At 40.8% G+C, this 22,366-nt stretch overlaps 1 long non-coding RNA gene across 1 annotated transcript; it reads left to right on the plus strand.

Moving 5' to 3' along the window:
* Positions 1–9,593: 9,593 nt before the first annotated feature.
* On the plus strand, positions 9,594–21,957 carry LOC128589135 (uncharacterized). The gene is made up of 5 exons (XR_008380852.1): positions 9,594–9,721; positions 9,844–9,875; positions 15,056–15,175; positions 16,727–16,860; positions 19,932–21,957. It is a non-coding gene; the product is annotated as an uncharacterized LOC128589135 (long non-coding RNA).
* Positions 21,958–22,366: the final 409 nt, after the last annotated feature.

A 22,366-nucleotide genomic window follows, 5' to 3' on the forward strand; every position in this document is an offset into this window, starting at 1 on the left:
TACTCAGCCAGATGCCTTCATGTTCTGGATTGTTCTGCTCTGTATGACTGTGTGACATACAAAAGCATATCCCACAGCTGTAAGGCATGTCTCCGGGTACAATGGAGAAGACAGACTCAAAAATGGCTCTTGTCCCCAACAGTGAAGCTTGGAGACTGTAGCGCCATTTTCTACTTGTGCTTGCACTAATGTCAGAGGCGTAACTTCAAAGAAGTGATCTCTCAAGTACCTGGCAACCACGGAGTGTGCTTTTAGGACTTTAAATATGTTTTCTTCTTGGTTCATCATGTGTCTGTTGTTGAGCTGGGCGTCAACGTTGGGCTCTTCATTGATCAAGTTATGAGCTCCTCCAGAAGGGACCAACCCAAATAGCTCACAGAAGTTACAACTCAGCTCTTGGTCCCCTGGCATGTACTTGCCCTTTGGGGGTAAGATTTAGTGTCTCCTACACTGTGACACCAATCTCAGTAGACAAGACCACTCCATCACAAACAGACACAATCACCTGACAAGACACTCTGAAGATAACCTGTACCATCGGGAACACCAGAAACATTACATTCTTCCCTGACTATGCAGCATGTGGACCCAGCCCAACATGTCCACTCTTTAGCCTCTACATCCTTCTATTCACAGATTTTGCCTCTGGAAGACTTGGATCAGTTTTAATGGCAATCTTTTTTTTTTTTTTCCTTCTTCTAGGTTCTTTTCTCTTTCACATTCTGCCTCATTCTTTTCCCTGGATTCACTCTTTATCTGTTCCTTATGCCACATTTTTATTAAGTTGTTCATCTGTGATTTAGAAATAACACCTTACCTCTCAGCTTCTTTTTGTGAACCTACATAAATATTAGGAAATTATTGTCTGCTTGCTGCCATCAAAGCCTTGAGACCTGTTCTAAATGGTTTTCCTTGGTTCTGTCTCCCATCACAGATTTTCCCTCTTGATCTGAGACATACAGCTCTGTTAGCACCATCCCCACAGTCACTGAATGAATTTTTAAGGAAGATCCTGGCAGAGACGGTTGGTTTGGTAAGCATCCACGTACCTCTGTCCATTTGCAGGCTCTCTTGCAGTTTAGACCAGGCCTATGGGAATGGGATGTTGTTAAAGCAATGTGGGTGGAAGAGTTACAAGTCATTTGCAGGCCTGGTCCTTAAAAGAGGCCTGAAAAATCCTGTACTCATTTTTCTCTGCAGCAGCAACTATAGGGGCCGTATACCTGACACACATTTCACTTTTCATAAGTGAGAAATAAGCCATCTTGTGGCTTTATTTGTTAACTCAGGGCTTTATTTGTTAACACAGAACACCTTGGAGATAAGCCATGTGGGATGTATGAAGTAGCGCAGAATAGTGACGAAAGGCAGGGATTCTGCAATTAGACTGATTTGGTTTAAAATCTTCTGTTACCACTTACTAGTTGTGAGGTCTTGAGCAAGCTAATCTTAACACCTCATCTCTAAAATCAAGGTAGAAATAGTACCTTATTTCCTAGTGTTCCTGTAAGGATTACATAACTTAATATGTAAAGCACTTACAACAGTTTCTAGTTCATTGTAAGTTCTATGCAAACAATGGCTATTATTATTGTCATCTGAGGTCTGGTTGTCTTAGTCTATTTTCTGTTACTATAACAGAAGGCCACAGACTGGGTAATTTATAAAGAATAGAAGTTTATTTGGCTCACAGCTCTGGAGGCTGGGAAGTCCAAAAGCACAGTGCTGGTGACTAGTGAGAGATGGACACAAACCCTAGAGACAGAGCATGAGGGGTAAACTCCCTTTCATAACAATCTGCTTTTGTGACAACTAACTCGCTTCCAGGATAATGAAATGATATCAATCCCCTCACGAGGACTCTGCCCTCATGAACCAATCCTGTCTCACCAGGCCCCACCTCCTGGCACTGTTGCATTAAGCTTCCAGCACATGAATTTGGGGAACACATTCAAACCACAGCAGTAGAAAAAGAAGGAATGGCATCTGAGAGGGAAGGAGTGGAATGAAATGGGATGATAAGTTTTCTTTGAGGTATGGTGTTCACAAGGAGGGATATAAAGGTGTTCAGGGTATTGTATTAGTTTAGGCTTCTATAATATGATATCATAGGTTGGGTGACTTACAAACAACAGTAATTATTTTCTGGAGGCTGGAAGTCTGACACCAGGGCACCAGTACGGTCAGGCTCTGGTGTGGAACCTCTCCAGGCTTGCAGATTGCAGAGTGATTTCTTGTGTCCTCACATGGTGAAAAGAGGATCAGTGAGCTCTCTTGAGTCCCTTTTATAAGGACACTATTCCTATTCATGAGGACTCCATTTTTATGACCTAGTAACCTCCAAAAGGCCCTACCTCCTAACATTGTCACATTGAGGGTCAGAAATTTAACACATGCATTTTTGAGGTGTACAAACATTCAGTCCATTGCAGGTGTATAGGTTAGTATATTCATTAGAGTGAGCTCAAAGAAGGAGACACAGTAGGAGTGATATGAAAGAAAGGATTTATTACAGAAATGAGACAAAACATGATTGTGGGAGCTGTGGAAGGAGTCTATGGAAGGTTATTGCCTCTGCTCCTGGAACTGGACCTAAAGGTCAGCAGGGTCGGCAATCCAGGAAAGAAGAGAGAGAGAGGGAGCAAACAAGTAAAAACTCATGAGGACAAATTGGAACCTGCATCTATCATCACCTTTAACCTTGGTGTGAGTAACCCGCAGGTGAGTAAGTTGGCCCAGCAGATCAACAACAGTGTGTGTGAGCGACAGTGGAGCCTGGCTCCCAGCACCCATGAACTTTCATAGCATAATGGGTCCTGTTTCACTTTCGGCTTCCTTGGCAAGTTCCTTGGTAACTTTTTCTTATAGCCACCTAACCCGCACTCATCCAGGGAAGAGACTTTGGAAATGTCAGTCCAGATTAGTGTCCAATTGTATAGGGATGCTAGGTGCCATGATGAATTTGGGCTTTTCTGTGGCCATGGATAAGACAGCTGAAGATTGACAAGATTCATAGGCTCAAACTTGAAAGTAGCACCCTCAACTAAGTTGCTTTTGAGGATGTTGATTTGTTGTTAGAGTTGATTTTATTCACTATTTATTGCATACCTACTGTGTATTTATAAAGCAATTCTGACGGATTTCATTATCTAAGAAGGTTCGCTGCACTTTTTTTTTTTTGTTATTGTTCATGAAGAATAATCTTTATCACCAGTACAAGTTGATAATTTCAGGGATAGAGAGCGTTAGATATGGTACAATTCAGTGTCCTTGTCAGTAAAATTGTAATAATATCGTCTGTTTTTAAAGTGCTTAGGGGCCTTTGGAGGAAAGGTATTACTGGATGTAGGTATAAAGTTAAAAAGGAAATTCAAGATGAATGATGCTTATATGGTGATAGCTTAATAATGTGTTTCAGAGGGACAGGTGAACTGCAGTGTTTGAGAAAAATGGATGTTGGTACTTAATGGTGCAAGCTGTCTAAGTTTAATCATTTTAAAGAGTAGTTTTCCTTTTCGGCAGTGCTAAAACGAAGGTATAGTGACTCTCCAAACAGAAAAAAATAGCTTACAACAATTTTTATGGCACTGAATATGCTCTCCCCTCATTAGAAATTCTCTCATTCCAGGCCTCACATTTTCACTAGGTCTTTCTTGTGCCTTCTCTGAAGGCCTCTTCTCTTAATTTTTATAGTACTTTGCATTAGTTTTGAAAAACTGTTCTCATCATGTGTGGTTAATCTACACTGGGATGTCGAGTAGGAGAAAGAGTCAGAGGGATCTAGGTTCTAATCCTGGTTCGCTACTCATTATGTGATCTTGGGCAAGAAACTTAACTGGATTCTCTTAGATTCAATTTCAATTTCTCCAAACTTTGCAAAATTGTATTGTAGTACCTATCACAGAGAAATAAAATAAGGCCACTATTTTCCATCCTGCTTTTTCTTTCTTTAAATTTAGTACAGCATCCCCAATTGGTTTTAATCACCTTTAAAACAAGGATATTATCTTAATCATTGTTGGCTTTCTCCAGCATTTAGCACAATGTCTAACTACAGATCCTCAGGATAAGGCCATGATGGATGGATTAGAGACTGTGGAAGGAACCCACTCCAGTTTGAGTTTCTACTGAATAATGCTGCTGGGAATGGGGCAGAGTCCCTGTCTGGAGTCTGGAAACACCTTCTAAGGGCAGCTTTCGATTCATCAGAGAATTAAGGCTGCACATCCTCAGTGAGGCTTCTGTGGTGACATCCACTGCTGAGGTTAAACCAATCAAAAGTATAACACTTTTGGAAAGAACAGAAAGGATCTTTTGAGGTTTCCCCATCCCTAGTTTTCAACAGGGCCCAGGGGATGCTTTCAGAAGTAGAGCATGATGGAGTGTTGACTCCCAGAAGTCCACCTTTCTGTCTTGAGCAGAATATCAAAGTGAAGGCAGCCTTTCTGAGCGCTTCCTCCCATGCTGGGCCCCCCTGAAAAACCATCATTAACCCCACCAATTCATGTCCAAGTGGCATCAATCATTTGGGTCACACAATGGCTGACTGTAAATTATGACATTATCTCTGAGTAGGAAGGTGATAATAATACTAATCATAAAAAAAAGCTCCCGGCATAGCCCTGGCTGGCTGAGGACCTTAGCCAGATCTGTCATATTTGTTCTTAACATGAAAGGCTTGGCTGTTCCCTTGCAGGCTCATACATCACGGGACCTGTCATGGGTTTCTGTAGGACCAGTTGACATAGCTCAGAACAGCAGCTGCTGGATGGCTTTGGGGAGCCTGACTCCAGAAACAGTTGCTGGGGTACAGGGACCACAAGCATTCTGCCAGAGACTGACATCCTGTTGTGCTGTCCTGCCACTGCCCTCAGTAAGTCACAACGAGGAGTAAACTGCTGTCACCGAGATGAAAGGCCCCCTTCCTCTGATCTCTCCACTACAAAATTACTTCAGTGCCACACTGTATTTTATGTCAATACCTATTTTATTTTTCAAAATTGAAAAAGATATAAGTACATTGTTCCCTGAATTCCTGATGCTCTGGGTAACCTAGCAACTGAGTATGCCACACAGCACACAACAGAACATTATCATGCGCTGCATCCAACTAACAAGCAAGCAGCACAGATTTCCCTTGCAGATGATTTAGGCTAAATTAACGGTTAATAGTCGCTATTAATATTAAAAATAATAATAACCTCCCTTTTTCATTTCTTAGAGCTAGATTTGTAGGGAATAATGCTTGGTTCTAATTGTACGTGTGGGAGAGTGTTTCTTGCCGAGCCTACATCTTGCAAGCGATTTGCATGGGATTTAGGTAGCCAGCAGCATGCTGCAAAGTGATGATCACATGAAACAGCAGAATACATTCAGGACATTTGGAAACCATGCAAAATTTTCGAGTTTGAAATTGACTCACGCTTCCCATCTCTGGGAAGATGCTGTCAGTAAGGGGCTTAAGTGCACAGATCAGGCTGGTTAGCTAGACTGACACTGCCCCCAGTCCTCCACAAAGCCTGCCAAGCAAGGAAGCCCAGGACAAGAATAGAGCCGAACAAGAGTCAGGGTCAGGGAGAAGTTCAAGGAGCTCTGACCTGAGGGAACATGGGGAAGGTCACAGCACAGAGCAAGAGTCTGCTGAAGAATGGCAGAGGTTACAGGGAAGAGAAGAAAGAGTAAAAACAGGCTGGCTAGAACAAAGAAGGGGAAAAAGACATCTCCAGGAACAAGGAAGAAGAGCATGAAACACACGCGGCATCAGGAGACAGGAGGTGGGTGGGCTATTCCGTGGGAACAGACAGGAAGTTCAAGAGTTGGCTAGTAGGTACCTGAAACCGGCTTATTTGTAATTTGTGGAAATCAGTGACTTAGTTGAAAACACACACACATTTTCATTAAGGAGGCCTTGTGAATAATTCACTGTTCACTCTTTTCTTCTTTCTTTCCCTTTAAAAGCAATCAATTTAATTTGGTATCTTCTTTCCCGAACCACTAGAACTTTAAGACGCTTTTGCAACTTTCTTAGAACTCAGACCTCAAAAAAGAACCCCTTGAAAAGTCCTGCTGTTTCTCTCCTTAACTAGTCACCTCAATCTGAAGAACTATGGGCCTTTCATTTTGAGTACGTCCTGCTGCTTTTTAATAATCTACCAGTGAATTAGGCATTTTCGCCTTCAGGTTACAGCTGTTGGAAATAATGTTTCCTTCCAATCATGAAGAAAATATTTTAATACTTTCTGAGACTCTGAACAACCGGTTATATGAAGAATGTGCCCGGAGTCTCATCTAGATTGAATTAGCTTCATTTGTAGAAATCAGTATAAAGTGGGTTCTTGAAATATTTTTTTTTTTTTAAAGAATATTTAGAAAAAAAGTTCAAGAGCACATTTTGCTTGTCCATAGGCTCGGCAATTCTGCTTAATTTGGAAATGCATTTTGCTATTGCCGTCAGGAGCCGCCCTTCTGTGCCTGGTTTCTAAGTGCTTGCAGTTTGTGCCGATTAGGTGGCAAACCATTTGGTTGCGCTCCTTGCCACCGGGGAACTGACAGGACACGAAATATCATTGCAGTGCAGCAAAGCATGGAGATGCTCCAGGAACAGCAGGGCTGAAATCATGAATGCAATGCATAAGTTTTTGACTGGTGGCAGAAGGGTGATGGGAATCCAGGAGCCAAAACAGCCTGAAATTGTGTGGTGCTGGGATTTGCTAGATTTTAAGAATAGCATTTTAGAGAGGAGAGACCTGGAGTGATGCACAGAAAGATAAGCTGCTTTAAAAAAAGGCCATGTTAATGTATTTGTGCCCAAACACTTGTAAAAGCCAGACCACCCATGGGGAATGTGTCCTTGTCAGAGCCTCAGTGGAGGGACCTGTGCATCCGAGGGTTTCCGTTGCTGAGGTGATGGGTGGGAGGCTGGGAGAGAGGGCTGCTTTCTGAATTTGCAAGAGCCCTCAGGGCATGGCACAGAGAGGAGGACCCTTCTGTGCATTAGAATCCATCTGTTAATTGTTTCAGGTGTGGGGTTTTAGGAAGGGTGAGTCCAAAAGAAGTGAACTTTTATTTTCTCTCTTCTAAAATATTTTCTGTGGCTAGGTGCAGTGGCTTACGCCTGTAATCCTAGCACTCCGGGAGGCCAAGGCGGGTAGACCGCCTGAGATCAGAAGTTCGAGACCAGCCCAAGCAAGAGTGAGACTCCCTCTCTACTAAAAATAAAAAAACGAGCCAGGTGTTGTGGTGGGCTCTGTAGCCCCAGCTACTTGGGAGGCTGAGGCAGGAGGATGGGTTGAGCGCAAGAGTTTGAGGTTACTGAGATGCCGTGATACTCTAGGGTGACAGAGTGAGTCTCTGTCTCAAAATTAAATAAATAAAATATTTTCTATTAAAATAAAGATGATAGAATGAAAATATATCAAGAGCAGAACTGAGAAGTCTTAGGACAGATCATGAAGATAATTGAGGGAAATGCTCCCAGTTTCAGTGCCAGGATGGTCAGGGATGGGAAAGCTGTGTCAGTGAGGAGACCACGGAGGCCCTTGTTCTCATCTGAAAGCAGCTGAGAACTGAGTGATGTCTGTCTAGGAAAGAGTGGCTTTGAAAATCTAACTTGAACATCGCCAGTTTTATATGGTAAAAGATATAAAGTGACAAATAACTACCAAAAAAAAAAAAAAAGTCCTTCAGAATCATACATCATACACAGATCGAAATGTGCTCCTCACAGGAAGGAGCCTTCTTGCCACTGCTGGGGACCCAGCGTGGCCCTGCAGTTTCACCCAAAGAACTTGGTAATATGTCCGAAGTAGAAGGGTGGGGTTCATAATTTCCAGGGCTGGGTCCTGCTCTCTTCTGCCATGGATCCATCTCATTCTGGATACACAGCGCACTCCAGCCACTCATTAACAAAGGTGTTCTAGGGTCATCCAGAGCCTTCTCTGTTGGGTATTTATACCTTAAAAGCAGACACTCGGAGTTGGCACCATTTTGCCCAAAGAAATGCAATATTAAGGATAGAGTAATTCTGGGCATCCCCAGTGAAGGAGGTTTATTTTCATGAAGGACGATCCTAAGATTCCTCAAATTATTCCATGCTGGTAAACTGCCTACAGGTATAATCATACTCCATCTTTCAACTGAGCGCCAAAGCCCTTACTACACATTAGATGTATCCCAACTTTTTATCAGAACCTCCAATTGAGCAAAAATGTATATAGTCCTAGGTATAGAATTTTGATGATTTATAGAGCCTATCTTGTTATGTTTTAAATTTAAGTTACCTGATAAAAAGAGGACAATATTAGGTTATAAGCCATTTTTAGTAAAATAATACAATGCTTATGCAATATTTCACATCCTGTGAAACTCCTGATAAAGAGGATGACAGGCAATCTATATGTGGTATAATCTTAACCTAATTAGAAGTCACTATAATATTCTTTTGTTTTTTTTGCAGTTTTTGGCCGGGGCTGGGTTTGAACCCGCCACCTCTGGCATATGGGGCCAGCGCCTTACCACTTTGAGCCACAGGTGCCACCCCACTATAATATTCTCGAAAAGCATTAGCATGAGTTAGTGGGTAATATACTTAAATTTTTTTTAAAAATAATACAATGCTTACGCAATATTTCTTGCTTACGAATATGATTATGTGAACCAAACAACCAACAACCAACCAAAACATTCAAAAGATATTATTATTAAGTATATTGAAAATCAATAGACCTCATCATCTTTCACTCCCCGCCCCTGTCTTTCCTCATTTTCTGCTTCCGTCCTCCACCCCACAGTGGAATGGGTCAGACATATTCTGGCAAAACAGCACTCCCAGGGCAGCAGGAAGCGCGGCAGGCGGGTGGGCGCAGGACGCGCGGTCAGCAGTGATGCCCAGTGCGCAGCCGCTCAGGGCCCGCAGCCTGGGCGCTCACGGTAACTGCGCTCGCAGCTTCCTAACACAGCGCAGCCGAGAGTCCCAGGCAGCAGCTCTCTGTGGTCACGTTGTGAGTGGCGTCTTGAAATTGAAGTGCGGGTCTGTCTGGATTTCGTCACGTTTGAGGCTACACCGCAAATGGAGACTGGGTAGTACTCGGAAAACTGTGAGAAGAGAATCCAGAGCCCCAAGAGAGGGCGTGTGAGTTGGGGGACCCTCGCTATGCCATTGGTTCCTTCATGCACGGCAAGAAGGGATGGCTGTTTCTGCTGTTCCCGAATAAGGTCCTTCCCGGGAGATCTTACTGCTTTTCAAGCACGCAGTGGCCATCGGAAAGCTTTCTGGGGAAGGTTTAAGATTTCTTATTCCTATCAAAATAAAGACTCTGAAATAATCATGTAAATTTTTAAGCCAGCAGAGGAAAAATAGTTGAATAGGGAAGTTTGAAAGTACTTCCCTGCATTGAAGTACTTAAAATGTAGGTAGGAAAATTTAAGAGGGATTTTTGTTTCAAAAAAATAAAACGCCCACCACCCCTGAATTAAAACATGAGCGTCAGTCATAATTTTTCTTGTGTTTTTGAAGTGTAATTATAGAAGTGTCAACTATGGAGTAATTGGCTGATACTAAGAACTGATTAATTCACACTTTTTTAATGTTTCTAGTTTCTTTCCCTCGAGGAGCACCCAGCAGCACACAGACACTGGCACCAGCTGGGGATCTGCCTTCCAAGTCCGGAGGGAAGCTTTGGCCTCACTCTCCTACGCCCAGCAGTGAGAAGTGGAGTCCAGGGTGTGTGTGTGTTTTCATATGGCTTCCATTAACTTGTTAGTTAATATGTTTAAGTTTATGAATATTTAAAAACGATTTATAATATGTACTGATTTATAACCCTTAACTGTTTATTTTTCCAGGCATTGCAGTGTAAGCAAAGCTTTATTGCAAGGTGAGTTCACTTAACATAATGACAATGACAAAAAAAGATAATAATCAACAATAAAGACTAGTCCACTACACACACACACACACACACAGGCACACATATATGATGAAACCTTTAATTCCATTAGTTCAGTCCCAGAGAGCAGACCACTGAGCTAATCTGTGATCTGCAGTCAGAGGACTGCTCCGCTCTGCTCATCTCCCTACAGGGCCATTTGCTTGGCAGGAGGACAATGGTAGGCACACGCTAACAGGGTTAATTGCAGCCACATGTAGGTTTTCTTTTTGGATGACAGGCCACTGCCTTAAAATTGATCCCCACACTGTCAGGAGACTAATTCTGGGCTTCCTCTCAGCCCCGTCCTCATCCCGTGACAGACTGCTGCTACCTCCAGGCCCTCGGACACACTCGCCAGGGTTTGCACCAAGTGTGGGAACAGGCGCAGAGCTGGGTCAGAGGGCGTGACGCCAGTGTCCTTACATGCATGTCTCTGCTTTTGTGCTGGCCCCGGCCTTGTCCTACTTTATGCAGATTTCACCTCCACGAGATCCAGATTGTGCCATATGGGATTCCTGTGTATGACTATCAGTACACATGCCTGTGGGAACTATTCTAATGAAGGGCCGACCCGGGCCCTGCTGCCTGAACGCTCGCTTTTCCCAGGAGATGGTCGCACACAGAGGAGAATTTTTTTTAAGGGGGGCTTAGGGGTGACGTCTGGGGGCAAAGACATTTTCAATGCCTGGGAAAAAGAGTTGTGTGTCTGGTTCTTTGCAGAGTGTGTGTATAGAAATGGCAAGTTTTAGGGTAGAATTTTCTGAATAAAAAACAAAATTACTTTGTTTTCTTTGTATTTCTTTTGGCCTTGTTGTTTCCTCCTTTCTGCCCTTTGTTATTTTATCATCGTTCTTTTTTGGGCATGGTCTTGTGTATTTGCCTTTATCCTTCCGGATGTTTTTACTTTCCTTCTATCTAATTATACTTAATTTTAAAATGTCATGCTTGGATTTTTCTCTCCGATAGATTCTGTTGCTTATCTGTTACTTCAAGTCATATTTCCTTTGCTGATTCTGTATTTATCAATCTTCATATATTTTGAAGTCATATCTCTTGCCCCTAACTGTTCTAACTTTGTACATTTTTATCCCTTAGCATTGAAGCTCCTCTTTTCCTAAATGCTATTGTCTATAACTCTTTCTTTGTTATATGGTTTTTAAAAATTATTTTTGAAAGAAGCATGCATTTCATAGTTACTACACAAAAATAAAACCCCAGACATTCTTTTTGTCTTCTCCATTTTCTACTCAATCTTGTCAATGTTTTTACCCCATTTTTAAAGTATTTAATCTTTTTATTCATCTTTCTACTTTCAGGAGTAATTTTTGGTGTCTATTTCATGAATGTATCCATTTCTAAATCCCAATTTCTTTGTACCACTTCTCTTTTTATAAATATTTTTCTCTTTTCTAGTTTCATTTCATTGATTGTATTTTTTGTTTGTTTTGCTTCAATAGCTTTTCTCTTCTGTAAAGTGATACCACTTTTCAAAGCTTGAGATTGATATTGCACAGAGGGAGGGTATATAACATGGAATCAGATGGCCCAGGTAGATCAGTCTCAGATCTGACTCAGTCTCTAGTATTAGACTCACTTTGGTTCGTTGATTTACTCACTTATTCAGTAACTCCTGAGTTTAATCAAACGTGTCTCAAAGTCTACTCTGTGCCACGTTGGATCTAGGTAAATGCCTGTTCACTTATGCCTGTCAGTAGCCTGATCTCAGAATCCTTCATTTAAAATAACCCTTTTCTACAATGGCTAATTCATTTTGGGGAGCGGGGGCACTCAGGCTTTCTTTCACAAGAAGGACAATCCATGGTCCATGACCATTTTCCTGATGAAAACTTTTCAAGCTGTCAATAGGAAAAAATATTGAGACCTGCACAGTTTCCTCTGGTTTATTCTTTACAACTTGAATTGAATTGGCCAATGTCTGTTTCTACATAACTGAGTTGTTCATAAAGATGTTTCCCTGGAGTTAGTCTCAGTTGTCTTTATAGCTGGAGGTGAGTTGGTAAGTAGGGTTTCTCTTATTTGTAAATGGTGTGTTTTTGCAGGTGCTGAGGAAGTACACTTGATACTCTGTAGTAAGATATTCCTTTGTCGGGCGGCGCCTGTGGCTCAGTGAGTAGGGCGCCGGCCCCATATGCCGAGGGTGGCGGGTTCAAACCCAGCCCTGGCCAAACTGCAACAACAACAAAAAAAAATCGCCGGGCGTTGTGGCGGGCGCCTGTAGTCCCAGCTGCTTGGGAGGCTGAGGCAAGAGAATCGCGTAAGCCCAAGAGTTAGAGGTTGCTGTAAGCCGTGTGACGCCACAGCACTCTACCCAAGGGCGGTACAGTGAGACTCTGTCTCTACAAAAAAAAAAAAAAAAAAGATATTCCTTTGTCTTGAGACACAGTTTTGTGTTAAAATATAAATCCTCCTGGAGGATGATATATTCACTTATTAATGACTCACAATAATATCCTTTCCACTAAAAGATACATTTTGGTAACTAGAGGAAGCCAACTTTAGGGAGGAAATTAGAAAAAGTAGGGAAGTTAGTACTAAAGATATAAGAAATTTGTGTTTTGCTTATACAGCCCTACTAAAAAAGAAACTATTTGCCATAGAATAAAACCTCTCATCATTCTTAATTGTCACAGTGTTTAGAAGTCCTGGCTTACACATGTTGAACTAAGACAATTTTTAATAAAGCCTCTTTTCACTTTCCTGAGTATTCTGGTTTAATATAACATATGATTGTTCTACTTTCAGGTACGTAACATGGTAGGGCAGAGAAAATACAGAAAAGGAAGTTAAGATAAAATGTTGCATTTATTGCTTTTTAAAAATAATTTATTATTTTATTTATTCCTATATTTACTTATTGCATATTTATTGCTATAGTCCTCATTTCTCTTAATTGGTCTTTCTGATTCTTTACACATCATTGCTATGTTTTTTGGTATAATTTATTTCACTTTGGGCACTTCTTCCTATCTGACTTGAAAACAGACAGAGTCCTCCAGTTCCCTGACTTTGTGAAGTACTAGTGCCTAGCCCTCTCTTACAGACATTAGTCCTGACTTGGGTGAAACCTTTATTCTGGATGTTCTCATGTTGTAAAGTCAAGAGCAAGAGCTGAAGGGCTAAACCTTTGCAACTGCCATTTACAGGCTGTATGACTTTGTACAAGTTATTTAACCTCCCTGAGCCTCAGTTTCCCTTTCTATAAAGTGGGATTATATGCACTACTTATGTTTCCGGGATATGGTGAGAATTAAATGAGATCGTATATACACAGACCTGGCCCAGAGAAACGATAAATATAGATAATCCCTTGTTTTGTATTATTTCACTTAAGACTATTCTTTTAAAGAGGTTGATCTCTGTGGGGTGATATTGTTATACTTCATCCTTCACTTTGTCAGTGCAATTATCCAGTTCTTTAGGGAATCACCATCCCCGTGATGGTTTACTTCTAATTCTCCTTTTCCAGAATAAAGTCCATTGTTCCAGACATTGCCTTAGAATATCCAGGAGATGTGGAGGCATTTTTCTAAGTTCCATCATGAAGCAATGTTACTGAAGTCAATGTCTGGTCAAAAGCACAGAGTTCCCCCGGAATTTCAGTGAAATGGTCATGAGCACAGAATAGGCATGTTTTCATTATATTTAAAAGGAACGAAAGGGAACAGTCTTGAATCTCACACAGCCTTCCTGGATTTCTCTGAGAGCTTTTGTGAGGCTCTCATAGCCTCTTCAAGTTTGTAATGCTCAGTGGTAGATTTTCAAAGAGATCACTGTACTACCTTTGCTATCTTTCCCATTACCTTGGCTGCACATCACTCTAACCATTCTTCCAGTAAGGATTTTGGAGAAAAGGAAATCAGCCCCTTTTCCTATTTCCTTTTTTTTTTTTTTAAATTAACAAGTATTTAATATAAAGAATGTTTCAAATTTTCATTTGGATTAAAATCCATGTCCATAGGACTATATGGTTTAAGTTCAATTTAGATTTAAAAAAAAAAATACAAAAAATTCCTGCCCCAGTCCCTTTTTCTTTCTTTTGTTACTTATTTAAGCATGTAGTTAAGGGCATTATTATAGTATGATGGGTTTTTAAAAGTTTATGTTTAGGGTGGCTCCAGTGTCCTACTTTGAGTTTACAAGAATTTCATGATTCAACATAGATTAGGAGACATTTGAAGGGTATTTGGGCAGGCCCCGTTGGTTCCCTGGCAAAAGAAGGAGAATTTACAGGGTAGACATGGGACTGCTTTTTCTTCCTTTCACTTATCTCGCTGAAATACCTGTAAGGTCAGTCTGCATACAACAGGACACTTCCCTGGCTGATCTGGTCTTCGTTATCAGTCTAGCCCCTGTAGTTTCAATTTAGTGGAAAGCCAGGGTAAAGTCACTTTCTATCCCAGGAGCTTGCATGAAAGGGTACAGAGGTTTAAGAGACTCCTTGCACACATCAGGCTATACCCATCTGCTGAACTTGACCATAAAGATGATATTTGTATTCATCCTTTCAAAAGAGGATTCTAAGCCCTGATTTCCCGTTGTCAGAGGTGATAAGCTACCACAGAGACGAAACTCGGGGAACCACTAATCCCCATAAAAGGCTGGCAAATGAGGAAGATGGGTGAAGGTCATTGACTGGAAGCCACACTGTTCTTCACTGATAGAGGGGATATTGGCTAAACAAAGTTCTTTTTATTTTTCAGAGCTACTTTTACCAAAGGAGAAAGCATGAACTTGCCACTGTGAAAAATAACCTTGTTTGATACACAACCAAGCCAATAGAAGAGATGGCTTTATTTTTCACAGGAGTCCCAAAAGAATGAAGCATGCTTTGTGGGAAGCAAATACTGCTCCTGTGCCCGCGTCTTCCTCAGCCATTCACTCCCTTTTGCATAGGTTCTGTTGGGCTGCCGGGTGGGTGTGTGGACATGCCCTGTATTTAGGCACAAGAGATGCTTGTCTACTTCAGTGGTAGAACGGCCCGCTTCCCTCCGGGACTCTGGGCTACCTGTGTGTTAGCATACTGGCTTTTCCATTTTCTCATATAGAAAGGCCAAAATTACTTAATCAAGATGATAACCTTAAAAACACTTTTATTCTCTGAACAGAGACGAAGCTGTTTTTACTGCCTTAAGGTATTATTCTGTATCTAAAGTGGAACAGCTGAGAACCTACCTGAAGAACGGCTTTTGTCAATCACATGTTTGGAAAGGCTAAAGGAGCCACTGGTATGTCACTATTCTAGAAACAGATTTTACATTCAGCGTAACTTGTGGTTTCCTGGTGTTTGTTCTAGAAATTGCGTTAGAGGATAAGGTAGATTGTGGTGAGGTACAAAGTGTAGCTATCACCTCAAAACATTTAACTACCAAAGCCTTGGCTAGGTGCTGAACACATAGAAACTTTTAAAGACGCTCAAACATGGCCTTTTATTTTTAAAAATATTAGAATGTGGGGCGGTGCCTGTGGCTCAAAGGTGTAGGGCACCGGCCCCATATGCCAGAGGTGGTAGGTTCAAACCCAGCCCCGGGCCAGAAACTGGAAAAAAAAAAAAAAAAAAAATATATATATATATATATATATTAGAATGTGATGGGTCCCAGTGACACATACTGCTGTTGTGATGGTCATGTGGCCGAGTCTCCCCTAGCCTAGTGCACTTTGTCTCACTTCAAATACTCTGATAGTGATACTTGACATAGAACCAAGACTTGCCTGATCAAAAGGGGAATAGCTTATCTGTAGACTTAAGTAACATTGTTACCTTTAGATGTGGGGTAAACATGAAGTGTGAGTCCAGGTGCATTCCGATATATTAGTTTCCTATTGCTGCATAAGAAATGACCATAAACTTAGTATTTTAAAACAACACCCATTTTTTTTTTTAGCTCACAATTCTGTAGGTCAGAGGTCTAGCACTGCACAACGGTGTTCTCTGCCCAGGGTTTTATAAGGCCAAAACCAAGGTGTTTTCAGGCTGCGTTCTCCTGAGCGCCATAGTTACAGCAGGATTCAGTTCCTGTGGTTACAGAACTGAAGATTCCATTTCCTCACTAGCTCTCAGCTGAGTGTGTTCTAAACTCTTACGGGGCCCACATTCCCTGCCTTATGGTTCTGTCTTCAAACCAGCAACAGAGAATCTCCCTCGTGTCAAATTCCTCTCCCACACTGAATATTTTTTTCTAGAAAAAGCCCTGTCCCTTCTAAGGCCTGACCAAATTAGGACAGCTTGACGCAGTGCTATCTCTGTTAGAGCCAATTGATTTGGGACCTAATCATGCTGTAAAAACCCTTCCAAGCAGCACCTAGGTTGGCGTTTGACCTGATAACTGGGAGAAGAATTCTCAGAGTTCCGTCTACTTCACCAATAGCATTATTCATCCACATCTCAGTTAATGAGATTAATTTGATTTTTTTTAATGAATAGGAAGGGTCTAAACATACCAAAACAATTTGGCTTTATGATCAAAGCACTTTATTAAATTGTTTTTTTTTTAATTTTACACAGGTGATACTACCCCAGCCCCCACAATCACTCTGTTTTGGTTCAGTATTTCTATTGATATAGGTATAATAAAAATAAATATAAATAAGGATATATAAATATGGGTATGTACTTTTAATATCTCTGTAGGGAACACACCGAATGTGCTATTTTTAACGATTCTTCTGACCACTGTGGCAGATCTTGTTACTGCAAATAAGAAGCTGGCAGTGAAATATAGCAGAAAGAGAACAGATTTTGTAACCTGGACATGTTCTTGAATCCTGTTTTACAGGTCATTGTTATCCTATGGGACGATGGTGCTTTGGCTTGGCACTTGCCCTGATCCAATCCCATGTGGCTGAGGAAGCAGGGCCATGCATTCTTCTGCCTAAGGGGAGGCCTTCAGCAGGAGCTGCCCGTGTAGCAGTAAGTCTCCGAGGCATGGGAAGCTGTACCGTGGAGTAGGATGCAGGAGAAGTGCGAGGCTTCGGAATGAATAAAATGCTATGGCGTCATGGAGAAGGGTGAAAGGGCTCCTGAGGAAACGTTGCAGAAAAGGTGGTATATTGCTGGACTTTAAAGAGAAGCAGGGTAGGGAAACTATATCTAAGGCAGAAGAGTCATCATGAAAGAAGGCAGAGGCCTGAACAAACTGTATGTATATTTGGATACCAGTGGGATATATGGCTTTTGGAGTGAGCAGTGGTGGCAAAAACAGGCTAGAAAGGTAGGTGAGAGCTTGTTCTCGGCTCTGAATATTTAGGACAACCACTTTGCCATGTGTTGGTAATTTCTGCAAATGATGCTATTTCAATTCAAAGAATCTTCTGCTACAACCCAGGGATTCTCAGCCCTAGCAACCCTTTGGAATCACTTGAGAGCATTTAAAAAGCAGGGATGCATGCCTGGGTCCCAAGCTGTATCCAAAATCCAAATTTCTGTGGGTAGGGCTTGCGTCTATATTGAAAGAGTCTCAGGTGATTTAAATGGCAGCCAAGGTCGAGAGACACTGTTAGGAACCATGTCATTTGATCTGTCTCCTGTTTTCTGTATAGTCTCTAACTCCCCTCCAGAATTCTTTTTTCTTGTATTCAGGCTATTTTAAATTATACGGAAGCTCTCAGGGTATTACTGGCTAGAAGATTAGCCTTAGGCTATAATTTACCAAGACTTTTAAGAGCTTGATAACACATCTTTACCTTTAATAGCTTCATCACATCCCAGTTTCTTTATAATTTGCAACTCTCACATCTTTAAGATAAACTCACCAAGAAATTTTCTCCACCATTAAACCTTTGTCCCTGAGCCAGGCTCTGGTGCCTGTATAAATGTACCACGGGCAGGTGTCTCTTTCCTTCCGTCTCTTACATGCAACCTCCTAGGCTTTACTGCCTTTCTTGGCCTATGGCCAGTCATTAGTGGACTCTTCCCTTTGGGATTTTTACCTGTCAGATGAGTCTTTCCACAAAAGTGGATACAGCCTTCTCCTAATCTTCTTGTAGGGTAAATTCGTTCCAAAAGACCGTGATTTACTCTTAGAACATTTATTTTTCCTTACATTGTCAATATCCTACTTTTTGTTTTTATTAACTTTTTTCTTGAGACTAACAACTCTGGGCATTTTTTATTATTGTATTATTTCTGCATATGGCCCGGGTGGAAAAATTCAAACTGTAAGCGATGCTACTTTTTAAAGAGGGCGCTGGCAGGACACAGATTATTTCGGTTACAGTGAGGGTTAGCCAGGCCGCATTGGTTTTCTCACCTCTAATGCCACAGACGTGAATCAAGGGATTCATTAACATAAAAGGCACCAACCATAGCCCTACAGTCCTAGAACTAATGAACACATCATAAATCCTAGTTCTCTCCAGCAAACTCTGAATGACACAGGCTAAAGAAACATGGTCTTTCAACCCATCAATTTCTATTTTACCTTGATAGCAGTCATGAATGCCTTCCAATGCCATAGCAGGGCAGAGTTGTAATTCAAAAAGAGTAAGATTTTCAAACCTTGAAAAACCACTTTGGATTTATGGGCCAGAATCAAAATTTTATTTCTTCTCCAAGCGTGGAACTCTCAAAAAAAAAAAAGGTGGGGGGTGCATATGGGAACTTACCCGCCTTGCCCACTCAGGAGCGCAACAGTGGGAACTTACCCGCCCTGCCCACACAGGGGCGCAACGGTGGGAACTTAACTGCCTACACAGGAGTGCAACAGCCAGTAATGTTCATTTATGGGCATTAACTCAAACTTTTTCACCTTTGAGACTCATGATTTATAAATATTCACGAATCCCTGTTATCTCGGTTTGCCTAAACATGAGTTTGTCATGCTGGCTGTCGGTTGAGTGGATAATGAGAAACGTTCTTCTCATGCAGTTAATTACTCTCAGCTACACTGGCATGTTCTGTTTCTTCAGATTTTGTCTTGGCTTTCTGAAGTTTTCACATTTTCAGCTTTTGGAATTTCTGCAGCCCTCATATCTTTTGTCATTTAATAGTGTTTCCTGAAATACAGGCATAGGTCTGAGAAACTAAATGCTGTCCTTTGGATGGTGAAAACCTACACTTAAAGGGCTCTTTTTAATGGTCTTTTCTGCTAAAGGACCATTAAAGGGTCCCAGTTTTCTGTGATTTGATGTTCAACTTGTAACTTAATTTAGGAAGAAATTATATGCTCTACTCTTAAAGTTTACAATGGAACAAGTACAGTTTTTCCAGAACTGAAGTGATGTGGAACTAAAACTGCTTAGTGATTTGGCCCAAATCACTTTTTAAATTTAGAAATTAAAAAAAAAAAAATGCTTTTCTACATGAGTAAAAACAGCAGCCCACTGTGAATTGACACTTGGAACATGCTTATTTCACAGGAGTAGGCAATCAATTTAGAGGATGAAAAGCTCCTTTTAAACATTCTTATCCACGGAAGACTTTTGTTAACATTGAAGAGGTGATTAGAATAAAAAGAAGCAATTAACAATTAACATCATATTTTTGGTTATTAAAATCATCTGTGTAAGAGGACAGTGTATCCTGAAAGGCAGCCATGATCACTACTCTGTTACCAGCCCATTTAGAAAATGTATATTAAAGCGTAAATGCAGGATTATTATGATGCTAGAGCACTGGGAGACCCCTGAATCAGCCCTTCCATTTTCCCAGATGAGGGACGGGGTTCCACAGGAAGTCGCTAGAACACGCTTCTCTTATTTGAAGTGAAAATGAAGTTTGGGAGGTGTGTCCCACTTTGGCAAATTGCTCGATCCTTTTTATGTTTTCCATGTAGGGAAAACCATAATTAACCCTTCCTTTTATAAGGACATGAGAAAGTGACCACTGGGTTAGATCTAATTATCACTAGCTATGGTTTCCGAGGTGATTCTCGTGATGGCATCGGCATCTTGTGAAATCTTAGACTGTAATAAAAACGATAACTTAGATGACATTGTTGATGAAGAAGGTAACCGATAGCACATCCATATGTCTCTCTGCAGGTCTAGATCAGCGTTTTCAAACCGTGTCCATGGAGATGGCTGTGGTGGTCTGTGAAGAAAAGAAATAAGTTTGGAAACCTGTTTTATTTACTTATTTTAATATCTGGAGCATTTGTTTTTAAAGAAAGTTTAGTGAGATCTTTCCTGGGGGACGACGTAGAGACAGTAATAATCCGATAAGCACCATGAGCCTCCCTGTTGGGGTAAACTACATAATATTTCCCAAATATATTTGCCCATGGTACTCTTTTTTAAATTTTTTTTTCTCCCCTGCATAACTCTTCCACCAAAAGGCCCATGTTTTGAGAAACACAACTCACAAACTGTAGTTCTAAAACTTCCCCATCAGTTTTTCTGAAACTTAGTTTGCCGTGTACCGAATCATGAATGTTTATGCTGGCATTTATTATTTCCATTTCAAATTTCCCAGGCTTCTGTTGTGAGGAGAATATTACATAGAATCCAGATGTATTCTGTGACTTGCTAGTTGCTTTGGGTGTTCTCTTCTTCATTACTTTGCCCAGAAAGGTTTCTTTGAAATCTCACCCTGCCCGAGGAAACCTGTCTTCATTTCACTTGCCTGGGCTATTCCCATTGTTCCAGTGTGGGCCCCGTTTATTGACTGGATGGTGAACCCCTAGAGGTCAAGGGACCATGCTAGACTCTTTGCATTCCTGTTTTCTAGCATGGGCTCTAGTGTTTATGAATTCAGCAAGTATTTCTTTGGCACCACAGCTTGTGTAGTCTACTGGGGGGTGGAGGAGGCAAGAAGCAATTGCCATTAAGACAGGAGGAACATTATGTTAGAAGAGATGCAGGTTGTTCTTGGAGGGCACCTGGGAAGGTTTCTTGAGGGAGGGATGCCTATTTTGAGATCTGAAGAATAAGCAGGTGTTAGTGGAAAGGGGCCTGAAGACGCATTGGAAGAATTCACCTGTTCCTGGAGGAAACAGCAACCCGACCACCTTATTTCTACAGAAATATTCCTTTTCCTCTACTTAGAAGCAGTTTCTTTTGAATTGTTAAAATTGTTGAATTTATTTTTGAGGTTTCATGAGGGTTTTGGAGACATGATTGAGGGGTTTCATTTAGTACACATTTTATTGCTTTCACATTCTTATTGCTGTAATTATTAGGATTCATTTTCAAATATTTATCCATTTTGAGGGGGGTAAAACTATTTTGTGAAAAATTAATGTCTGTAACATTTAAAATTAAAAATTTATGCGTGTGGTATAAAGCAGTGAAATATTTATGTCTGGCATGTGTCGTCATCAAAGTAAATTTTATAGACAGATAATTTGTTTTATACTGATTTTAATCATTAGTATAATGCTTGACAGGTTTTCACAGCCCATTTGCATATATTATGTCATTTCGTATGATAAATTCACAACATTTTCAAACAGTATCAGTCATGAACTCTTCAAACAGACATGGAAAGTTGACAATACCAGTATTGTCCTTTGCTAAGTAGCCCCAACTCCACAGATTACGAAGAAACTGAGTCAAAAAGATGACACGTAATTAGTCTGGCCACAAAGTGGTATTATGTAGGGCACTTAGCTATTTTTGGATTACTAAACATTTATTCATTTTGTTTCTTATGTAAATTTGGCAGATTTCTTTACCGGATAAGTAGTTCATTGTAAAGAGCCTAGTGAATTGCTCTTGGTCATCTTATGTGAGAAATTATTTGTGCTTAAAGAAATAATAATTTATGCTTTACTTTGCTGACCACAAAGTGCCTAAGAAAGAAAGGCTGCCTGGTATGGGTTTGAATTTTGAGTCCCTGGAACTTTGATATTCATTTACAGAGATGGTTCAAGATGTTTAAGATTTGTGACTATTTCCAGTCTAGTATCATACGCAGGTGCAGACTGTTTTATCACTGGTGGTGTCTTTGCATGTTCTTAGCCGCCTTCCCAGTTCTTCAGCGTCTTGGCAGTGATAGCAAGAGCACGATCTTAATCAGAGCCCATTTTTTTCCTAATAATAAGAGAGGAATCTGTTGTTAATTAATGATTGTCTAAAAATGTGGCAGGGAAAAGGGATCAGGGTATGGTTGACCTTTTCGTCTGGGCTTAAAAATGACCAGATCAAGTGGGTCGGAATATAGTGTATTAAATTTAACTGTCTCGGGTCTTTTTGGCCTATAGACTCAGTTAGAAGTTTGAATACAGTAACATCTTTTTTATTTAGAGTTCACACCTTCAGCAACAGAATCTATGGGGGATGCAGCTGGGTGTAAGAAAGTAGGTTAAAAAATATATTTTTTTTTAAAGAAGCAAACAGATGCCAAAATGCTTTTGCATTATATTTTATGTATTAAAGATAAGGATAATGCCTTATTCACGTAATTCCAACATCAGGTTACCTGGTGTTCTAGCCAATTAGAACTTGAAATTGGAATTTTAAATTGACTATTAGACATA

This window comes from Nycticebus coucang, chromosome 1, assembly GCF_027406575.1.
Source record: "Nycticebus coucang isolate mNycCou1 chromosome 1, mNycCou1.pri, whole genome shotgun sequence".
Lineage (NCBI taxonomy): Eukaryota > Metazoa > Chordata > Mammalia > Primates > Lorisidae > Nycticebus > Nycticebus coucang.